Raw genomic sequence first — 10,580 nt, 5'->3', positions numbered from 1 at the left:
TCACTTATAGAGTCCTCACAATCAATAGAATTAACTGGCTAATAATCAGAGAAAAGCTCTGAATTTCCCTTACATCAGGAAAAAGAACATCCAAATTCTGTGATCATATAACACTCATTCCTCTTTGGCAATATTCATTTGAATAATGTAAAGCTGTTGTTATAAAATTGAAATCACATGAAAATAAGCTTAATGACAAAAGTTTGTTTATGTCTTGATGAATAAATTTTAGTTGAAAATTCTTAGATTAAAATAACTTCTTCCTGCCCCAGAGGTGTTGCAGGTGTAGCTATTGTGACACGTGTGTCCGGAGGTGGCAGAGAGGAGAAAAGCTATGTCTATGTTCGGTCTTCTGACCTGTAAATATCTGGTTAGTATCCTAACATTCCCTGAAAAAACGTGAACCTGGTGCAAATGGGTCCAGGCAGGGAGCTATCCTGAGACAACATCTGACAGTCTAGGACCTGGTAGACCCAGTTGGGCTCTGAGGACAAGGAGCAAGCCTGAGACAAGATGAATCCTACTTGGCCAAGGTGAGTCCTTTCCTGGGGCCATAATGCATAAGTGGGGCATAGCACTCCTGGGATGACTCCCAATATTCAATGACGTCCATTTGCCAGGGTTGGGGGATACCCAAGGCAGCCTCCACCCTCTCAGAGGAAAAACAGAGGGGATACAGAAGAAGGGACTGAGGGAGAGAAGGGGGTGAATGAAGAAAGAAAAGAAAGGGAGGAAGGAAGAAAGAAAGAAAGAAAGAAAGAAAGAAAGAAAGAAAGAAAGAAAGAAGGAAAGAAAGAAGGAAAGAAAGAAAGAAAAATGTGTACACAATGAAGAGATGCAAAACTGGATACTCGTAGATACTAGGGAACAAGCAGACTGGTAATGACTCCTAGAACAATGGCCAGTGCTGCCTCTAGGGACCACTTCTGGGTCTGTGGTCCTGCAGCAGCAGATGATCTATTATCACCAAAAGCCTTGTCTGGGCTGCGGCCCTGAGATATTGATGTCTCAGAGCTGTAAAGAACTAGCTTCACACCTCACCTGGGATTCATGGGAGAGCAGGCCTTGGGAAGATAAGAGCAGGAAAGGTGGCCCTAGGAACATGTTTAAGCATGGGAGAGCTGTCCCTAACATTTGTTTCCCAATAAAGATGGCCTCCTCCCTCCTTCTCCTCAGCTACCTGCGGCAAGAAGAAGAACTGTTACTAGGATCACCAGAGTTAAAGAGCTGCCCCTGTCCCTGACCTGATACAGTACTTGGGAAAGTAGACAGACCCAGTACTTTACCCGGGCAGCACAGTAGAGCTGGCTCAATATTTGAAGGTGCTGGTGAGCTGAGGATGTGAGCATGGGAGAGCTGGCCCTGCAACTTGTCTGCCTTATTGCAGCATGGGTAAGTCAGAGATGCCCTCCTCCATGTTCATCTCTTGACACCTATAGCAAGCAGGAGGGCTATCTCTTGGGTCATTAAAGTAGGAGAGCTCTCCCTGCCCCACTCAGGAGTTAGTTCTGGTCCTGGTTTTGTGGGTTGCAAGTGAGCTGGCACTGAGAGCATGAGCACAGAAGAGTGGACACTTCTTGTTTGCTGGGCAATGCTGAGGATGACGAAGAAATGCCTTCCTTCCATCCCTTTCTGCTGCCACCTATGCAAGACAGGTGGCTTGGCATAGGTCATGAGAGTGGGAGAACTAGCCATGTTTCTCACTAGATACAACAGTTTGTAGCAGGAAGGCTTGGCATAGGTCATGAGAGTGGGAGAACTAGCCATGTTTCTCACTAGATACAACAGTTTGTAGCAGAGGCCTGCACCTAACCTGTGAGGCAGGATAGAGCTAGTCCTGGTTGCAGAGCCAGCCCCAAGGATGTGAAAGCAGGAGAGCTGTCAGGCTAGCCATGTCAGATACTCTCAAGCATAGATCCAGGGCTTTCAATTAGTCCATGCTAACATTGACCCCATGGACGAACTATGGGAGCACATAAAGGGGCTTGTTCTACAGATCCAAAATTACAGGATCTCTATGACATAGGGCAGCAACAGGATATGTAAGAAATATGTAGACATGAAAAACACCTAACTTCTAACTATGGAACAGATAAGATTACTGGCATAAGTGTTGATATACACATAAGGAATATTGGTGGCATGGGCGCTGGAGTGATGTCTCAGTGGTGATGAAAACTGATTGCTTTTCCAGAGGGCCTGGGTTTAGTTTCTAGCACTCACTGGTTACAATGCCTGTAACTCCAGTATCCATCTATCTATGGCTTTCTTCAGCACTGCATATTTGTGGTGCATATAAATTCACAAAACAGATCCTAACATATGTAAAGTAAATCTCATAAAGCAAAATGGATAGTGGTGATGGCTGTGGTCCTTTTCCATGAGGTCATGGAGAACTCCACCATCTTGTCTCCCTGGTATGGTATCCTACAGAAGAATAACAGGCACAATGTCCTCTGCGGGGATATATTTCTGGAGAAGATCAATAATTTCACAGGAGAAGAGTTGAACAGAGTACATTTATATAAATAGATCAAATCATCATCTTTCCACTTAAAGATCTAATTTATCCTACAACTTGTCTCTACCCCATTTTTTTCTCATTATCTTTAACAATCTCTCTCCAGGTATTCAACTACACAAGCAAACTTTTCTAATGATGCCAGTGAAGCCACATTGATAGTGAACTTATTAACAAAGGAACATCCGGTTGCTATATTTCACCTCCATGTCTCAACCGTTTATGTGGCTGTATCAAAAAATAGTACAGACTCTGGCTTGAGGCAATAGAAATTTCTTTCCTACATATCTTAAGTCTAGAAAGTCTAAAATCAAAGTGTCCTAGTTGGGGATGTTTGGGAGGGTTCAACTCCTGTATTTCAGAGGACTGCTTTCCTGCCATATCCTTATACCAATGATAGAGGGTCTCTTTTCCTCTTACTTTCATTTTCATGACCTAATCTAAATTTTACTACTTCCCAGTGGTCTCACCTGCAAATAGTATAGAGACTAGGCAAATTGTCAGAAAAGTAAGAAGAATGCAGACCTTATGACACTAAGACAAATGAGGTAATGCATAATTAGCTAAATTATCATGATCAAATAAATTCCCATAAAGTAGGGCATGATAGATCAAATATATAATCCCATCACTCAGGAGGCAGAAGCAAACAGATATCTATGAGTTCCAGGCCAACTTGATCTGTATAAAAAGTTGCTATTAAGCATGGACTACCTAGTAAGAACTGTTTTTAAATATGACCAAGATAAATAAGTAAATTCATCCTTACAAATTACTCCAAGGGAAATATGGCCAACAACCTAATGGTTCCAGAATACATCCCAGGGATAGATTCCAGTCAGTACTCAGGGACTTAGAATGACAGGCACAAGGAAGCAAGAATATAGTACTGAAGGCCACCCATAGAGTTAGATACCAAGATGGCATAGTTTTACTTCAGTTTAGTATGACTTTTATAGTGTGATGTTTCATTCATCCCATAGCTTGAGATTCCTAGCTGAATGGTCTTCTACACTACATCTAGAGACATTCTACCTCAATTACCTCTTACCCTCTGTGTATGTGTGTGTGTGTGTGTGTGTGTGTGTGTGTGTGTGTGTGTGTGTATATATATATATATATATATATATATATATATATATATATACTCTCCATTTTTATGGAGAATTTTCAATCTTTCATGATGATAAAAGAATTTACTTTTCCAGATCTTGAGATAACACAGACAGGATTGTAAGGTTGAAAAATAATTTTAAGTTTGCTTCTAAGAATTATATTGATTTAAACACCTCCAAATTAAATAAGTGATGACAAAGTTTAAGGTATATTGCTTACCCTGAATCCAGGGTCTCTTAGGTTTCATACATTAGGACACATATTCTGAAGGAAACATAATGACATGGTAACCAAGGATGTGGCCTTGGAATAAAACCTGAGGAAGGTTATCATTATTATCAATTTCAGTTCATCTGTTTAATTTCTATTGCTTAAATTACCACATTGTGTCAATAATCAGGAAGTGTGACAATGTAGAGGTTGGTGATAGCTCAGCAGATACAGGCATTTTCTATGCAAGCCTGGCAGCCTGATTTGATCCTTAAAACCCATGGGAAGGAGAAAAGAAAGAGCAAAGATGTCCTCTTAATTCTACACATGAACTGTGGTGCGTGCGCGCGCGCACACACACACACACACACACACACACACTCACACCATATACATTCATTCACAAATGTATTAAATAATTTTAAACTGAAATGATAAAGTATTAAAATAAATGACTACACTGTTATCAGAATAATCTTGGAAACATATGGAAAGTCACTTCTGTATTTGAGCATACTGGTAAAAATTGAATTGCTATTTTATTGTTCTACTATTTCCCTTTAAACTGATAAAAGGAAATAAAAATGTGTGTCTGTTAAATTTCCCTCTCCATCTCTCTATGCAGCATGCTTCAACAAACACAGTTACTGTTTAATGATGTGTGTTTAACTGGTGTGTATGGGCTACGAAAACGAAAAGTATTTCTCAGCTGATGCCTTGACTCTGTGCTATAAATACTAAAACACTAAAACATGCCTCAAAGTGTGTAGCTATGGCTTAAGCATATACGCTCCATCCAGGGTCTTTTAAGTCTCATTTCACCATTCCTGTCTCCATTTGGTCATCACAAATGGTGTGATTGCTCACTCACAGGTGCAGCGATGCAGGAAGGTCCTAATTAAAATCAATACTGAATATAATGGGCACACAGCATCCAGTGTTACATACACTTAAATTCCTGGCTTGAGCTCCATTAATTGTCTCCGTTGATAATCGTAATCACAGTAACTACCCTCAGTCTCTTTTTTCCTTTGGCTAAAAATGATCAAGAGCAGCTCGTGTTTTCCTTTGGAATTGCTCATCACAAGATTGAATCTGTGTTTAAAGATTCAAATTCACAGAGTTATTTTTTCACTCTGATTTGTTTCTTAAATCATATGTTTGCTAGATCCTCATTTGTGATTTCTAGCTTGTAGCACTAATGGCATTGACTTGGAATTCTGCAGGAAATCATCTCCAAATAGCTTGTGATTTACTATTCCGCATTTATGTGAGGGCTTCATCACCTTCCTTTTCTGTTCCACATATCTCTAAATGTTAAAACAAGTTGAGAAAGAATACCTATTTCTGTTCAATAAAACAATGATGTTCATTATTAAGAGACTGATATATTTAGTGAATGCTTTTTATACTGAATTTAAGAGTGGTATCAAAATATACTCTACATGTCATCCCTTTCAATAATTTGCTACAAGGACAACATTCTCTGAGTATCACAGAGTCCTCAAAACAAATCTGTGGTGCAAGTCATATGAATTCCTGAATTTTTATGAAGAAGCTGAGTACCAGAGAAAGAAACTAATGCACTCAATGTCTTATAATTAGCTTTCAGACCATGGTACATATTGTACAACTTGTAGTACAAGCTTTTAAAAATATATACTAGTGGTTTTAAAACTATGACATACATAAAAACTATCCCAGCAGCTTACTCAAATATAGCTTTCATGCAACTATGCTCAGACATGAACATATTTAATGTGGAGCTTGGCCTTTGATTTCCCAACAATCTTAGAGATGATGGGATCCTACCATTCCAAATCCCATACACTGCAATCCACTGAATGGCCCACACTGAATCTCTCAGGAGGATAAGCAAAGACAGTATGTCATGAGCCTGCATGGCATTTGCTACTCACACTTTGGTAAAGTTAAACATCATTTTGTTGTGGAAATGATATCAGCCTGCCAGGCCACATATTGTATCTAATACTAATTCTTGCTCCTGAATTCTGTACAGAAACATGTTTCAGAAATGCTTTAGAGTATGTTTAATTCTTGTTCTGAAATTTATGCCAGTATTTTATGGAGCAAAGCATTCTGTTTTCCACAATTACAAGATCACCATGACCTTTGCCTTCACGAATATGTAGATGGTTTCAATAGGATAATATTAATATTGCAATGTTCTGAGTAAGCATTTTGTTTAGTTGAACCAAAAAGACTATCATAGTACTATAAGATTAACTCACCTGTACATTATAACTACCTTACCTTGTATAACCCTAATCTAGGGTATTCACACACCAACTCAAAAAACACCAACACATGACTGAAAGCCTGTCTTCCACAAAGCAATACAAAGTATCACATAAGGCACAGAGACTCAACTCAGTAGTTGATCTGCTGGCAGTCATTTTCTTTCCTTTCTCAGACCATTTTCACTAGAAAATGGATGAAACACTGTTTAAATGAATTGCTTGCACATATATGCAGATTAGGGGCAACACAGGAAGAAGAAGAAGACAAGTGAGACATCATGGCTTCTATATTGACAAATGTCCTGTTTCATTGAATAAAAAGTTCAATTAATCTTATAATAAAAGTATATAAAGTATAATAAAAACATTTCCTGACAACTTCTTTCACTAACAGCTACTGTGAAGTGATTAGAGGCCATTATATTCTCCTGAAATAGTCACTTTAGCAAGAACTCATTAAGCATTTTAAACCGTGGGACATGATTATAGAGAATAAAAAACTTTAATTGTTAAGAGTAATTATTATTCCTGAACTGATGGAATTAATTTTTCAATATGTTCATATGTAAAGCACTCTAAGAGCCTGCCCATTTTAACCGAGGTTCCCCTTCCTTGACCTTTATGATTACCCATCTCTTTACATTTAACTCTTATAGTATTTTTGATAGAACTTGCTGGGACTTAGGCCTTTCTTGTGATGTCAGACTTTGAACCACATTACTGTAGAAAAGAGTCATGGAATTATTTGTATAGGTACTATTAAAATATGATCTATTCTTTAGACTCTGGGCATAGTAATAACACCATGGTCCCTGTTAACAATCAGAAAAATTCTGTTCATGTTAAAACAGTCTCAAATACATAACTCCCCTTTGATCCCATGGTGATGACTTCTGTTTAATGACTGATAAGCTGGAGAATAAAGTTTCACTTGAAGTTCCTCTAAAATGAAACTGATATTATGCACATTGAACCTTGTCTTCAAGGGAACTGGGGAGATGCCTCACAGTTAAGCATAAGCTCTGATTTTTCAGAAGACTGGAATTCCCTTTTACAACCCAGATCAGATAGCTCACAACCTGTGCTTAAATTCCAGCTCCAAGAGATCAGACCCCATCTTCTGGATCCCATGAGTTCACATACACATGTGAATACACACACACCACACACACCACACCCACACACACACACACACAGACAAAGGCATACATACACTTGCTCGCACACACACACACACACACACACACACACACACACACACGCATGCATGCATACATTCTACATAATAGAGCTATAAATAAATATTTAACAACAGGGCTATTGTTAGGAGAATTGACTTCTATAAGAGAATTGCCATAGCTTTACAGCAAGGCAAAAGAGAATCTTCTGGGATATTACTGCCTCATATTTATTGGTAAGGTAGTAGCAGGGTTACTGTCAATTAAGGTTTATTTAACTGTTGAATTACAATTTCTATGTATACACCTTAACTTTTAATATACTTTCACTATTGTTGATCATGGTCTTAAACAGAGTTGTTTGTTTGTTTGTTTTTTTCTCAATGTTCCAACATTCCTGTCTGTGGAGTAGATAGGAGCAGAAGTAAATAAGAATATTTACTTCCTAAAATCTTTTACTTTTGGTCTGATGTTCAAAACAAGGTTTGAAAGACATTTTTTCTTGAACAAAATATTTGTATTTCATGGTCTGTATAAATACACATTTTAAGAGATTGCAAACTTATTCACATTTTATGGTGGTTCTTGGTTTCCATTTCTTTACACAAGCTCCAAATCATTCCTGGATAAAAATCAGTAAACTAAATTCAGAGGCATGATCCAGGATGAGATAAAACCCACCATCTTCTAGATTTATTTATGTTTTTACTATGCTCCAACTACATCTTTCAGCTTCTAAAGACTTTAGAATAATTTGTTTTCTCTAAACCAATTTGTATCATGTCAAAGTGAAATTGCAATTTTACAGCCACCTGGGGAAAGAAGTGATCCCCTTCCATAAATATAAAAGTAATCTGCATAAAATATGTACAAAGATAACCATGAAGACTTTAAAAGTATTCTATGTGAAGGTGAGATGTCTAAGAACAAACAGTGATTTAATATGGGAAACCATTATAATAAGTAACTTCTTTGGGTATGTTCTAATTATTCAGTACATTAGTACCAACAATGAGAACAAGTTTGTACAAATATTCATTTAGGGATGTGGCCAGAATATGAGGAGGGTGGGAAACTACATTTTCCCTCAGAGACCCATGTCTCAGAATGAAACGCCTAGAGATTCAGTGAGTGTAAATACTGTGGTATTTGGAGGGGCTAATATATTAAATTCACAAATCCTGAGCTATCTTGCTTTATACTAGTCATCAAAGAGGATCTATATATTAATAAACACATAAACACTAAATATATATTTTTTATCTTCATTAGCTTCACATGAAGGCGACAGATGTTAAACAGATAAAGGAGAAATAAACAACTTCGCTTTGACAAACTGGCAACAGATTATGGGAAACATCTCAGAAAACAGCAAATAAAAATGAGAAAAGCAAATTACTGTTCCAAAATAAGTTTCTCAAATACAAAAAGTGGAGGGGGTTAAATATTCAGATTACCAATGAAACCTTGAATCATAAATATTTGATGTTGGCAAATACCACAGTCTTTAAAATATTCTGGATGTTTTCTTTCTCTGATTCCATCTTCCCACATTACCAGGTACAGCAAGATGAGATTCAATTTAGGTGTAATTATGCAATCACCTTGAGCAATTCTAGCCTCATTTAGGAACCATATCTTTCTGTAAGAGCCTCCAAAGTGAGTTTTAAATACTTCTACTGGCCCCTCAGACATGTTTGTGCCTTTCTAAATCTGTCACATGTATTCATAGTTTACACACATACAAATGTGCTTTATCACACATTATAATCTTGTCTTTATACACCACATTTTTTACTAAATCAACCTTGTTCTTTAACCAGTCCCTTCTCCTATCTTTTTTTCTATTTGAGGAAGCTTCTCTATGTGTCTTTATCTTGGCATAGAAGGAAAACCCCATGAGAGGGTGTTTAAGCACATGGGAATGTGATCACTTGCCCCAAGCTCTAAGCCCAGAAGGCAGCACATCAACCTAAGAAAGTGCTCTATTTCTTTAAAATTTAAAAATAATGTATAATAAAATCCCAACTCCTTAAAGGTAGTTGTATCAATTTTGATGATTATCTTTTATCAATACAAATGAGTCATTCAGTTTTTCAAGTTTTGGGTCTTGTGGTACATTCAATATATACACATATACATATATGTGTGTGTGTCCATGTGTGTCTGTGGTTCTGTGTACATAATATACATGAACATATACATATATATATATATACACACACACATTAATTAAATAGATGATAGAGATAGATAGATACATATAGTAGAGTTTACTTTCATACTTTTACTTCAACATGATTTAAGACAAAAACTATGTGAACCTCCCCTTGCGATAAAATGTTTTAATTATAAAAGTAAATGCAGAATCCTTAGAGTCACAATTAAAAATCTTTAGTAAGGTGAGAATGCCAAAGGTTTTCAAAATAAATTCAAGGAAGCCTACTAAGCATGTAGTTGTGTAGTTTGGGAGAGGAATGTATTGTTCACGGTTTGGAATCACATGGGACTCATGGTAGGAGGCATCAAGAAGAAGAAGAAGTAGAAAGTAGAGTTTAATGGCCTCATGCATCAATGTACATGAACCACACTCCGGGGAGCAGTAATCCAGCACCGAAGGTTATAAATGAAGGACAGCAGAAAGATACTAGAAAAGGAAAAATGGAGAGTTTGTTGTCCTCATTGCTTCACCATCTAGACCAAGTGTCTAGACTGTTGGACATTGCTATCTGCAAGGTATTGTGCCATCCTGGAACATAGGTAGGCCATGAGCTTCAGGATGGAGACAAGTCATTTAGATTTCTCTAAAATTGAGGAGTGCTGTGTGTAGCTTCACTATAACTACAAGCTAATGAATCTCTGAGTTAGACGACATTTGAGCCATATCAAGGAGTTTACGTAATATTTGCTCTTTCACTAGGTACCTAATATTCTGATTGGCTCATTACAGAAATATTATCACAGACTGAATTATATCAAATCATTTTTATAGTCAGAGACAGTTTATGCTTCTAATTATCCATTTTCTTACATTTTCTGATTTCTTAATCTTTCCAGATAACAGTTTAGTAAACAGCTTCCATGTTCACTTCCACCATTCATGTGTCTAGTCAATAGTTATTGAGCATCTGTAGTGTGCTAAGGTCTCCTCTGAGATCTGGGAATAAATAATTGAAGGAAGGAAGGATATATATGCTTTCAAATTTCGGAAGTCTAAAAGAGTTGGGTCCAACCTGAAGCTCACAGGCTACATGTGTTCCAAGATGCTATAACACATTGCAGATGACAAAGCCA

At 37.3% G+C, this 10,580-nt stretch overlaps 1 pseudogene; it reads left to right on the top strand.

Annotated features, from left to right (window-relative positions):
* The first annotated feature begins 262 nt into the window (after positions 1-262).
* On the top strand, positions 263-387 carry LOC116915141 (annotated as a pseudogene).
* The last annotated feature ends 10,193 nt before the right edge of the window (positions 388-10,580 follow it).

This window comes from Rattus rattus, chromosome 13, assembly GCF_011064425.1.
Source record: "Rattus rattus isolate New Zealand chromosome 13, Rrattus_CSIRO_v1, whole genome shotgun sequence".
Lineage (NCBI taxonomy): Eukaryota > Metazoa > Chordata > Mammalia > Rodentia > Muridae > Rattus > Rattus rattus.
This window is presented reverse-complemented; position numbering and strand designations above follow the sequence as displayed.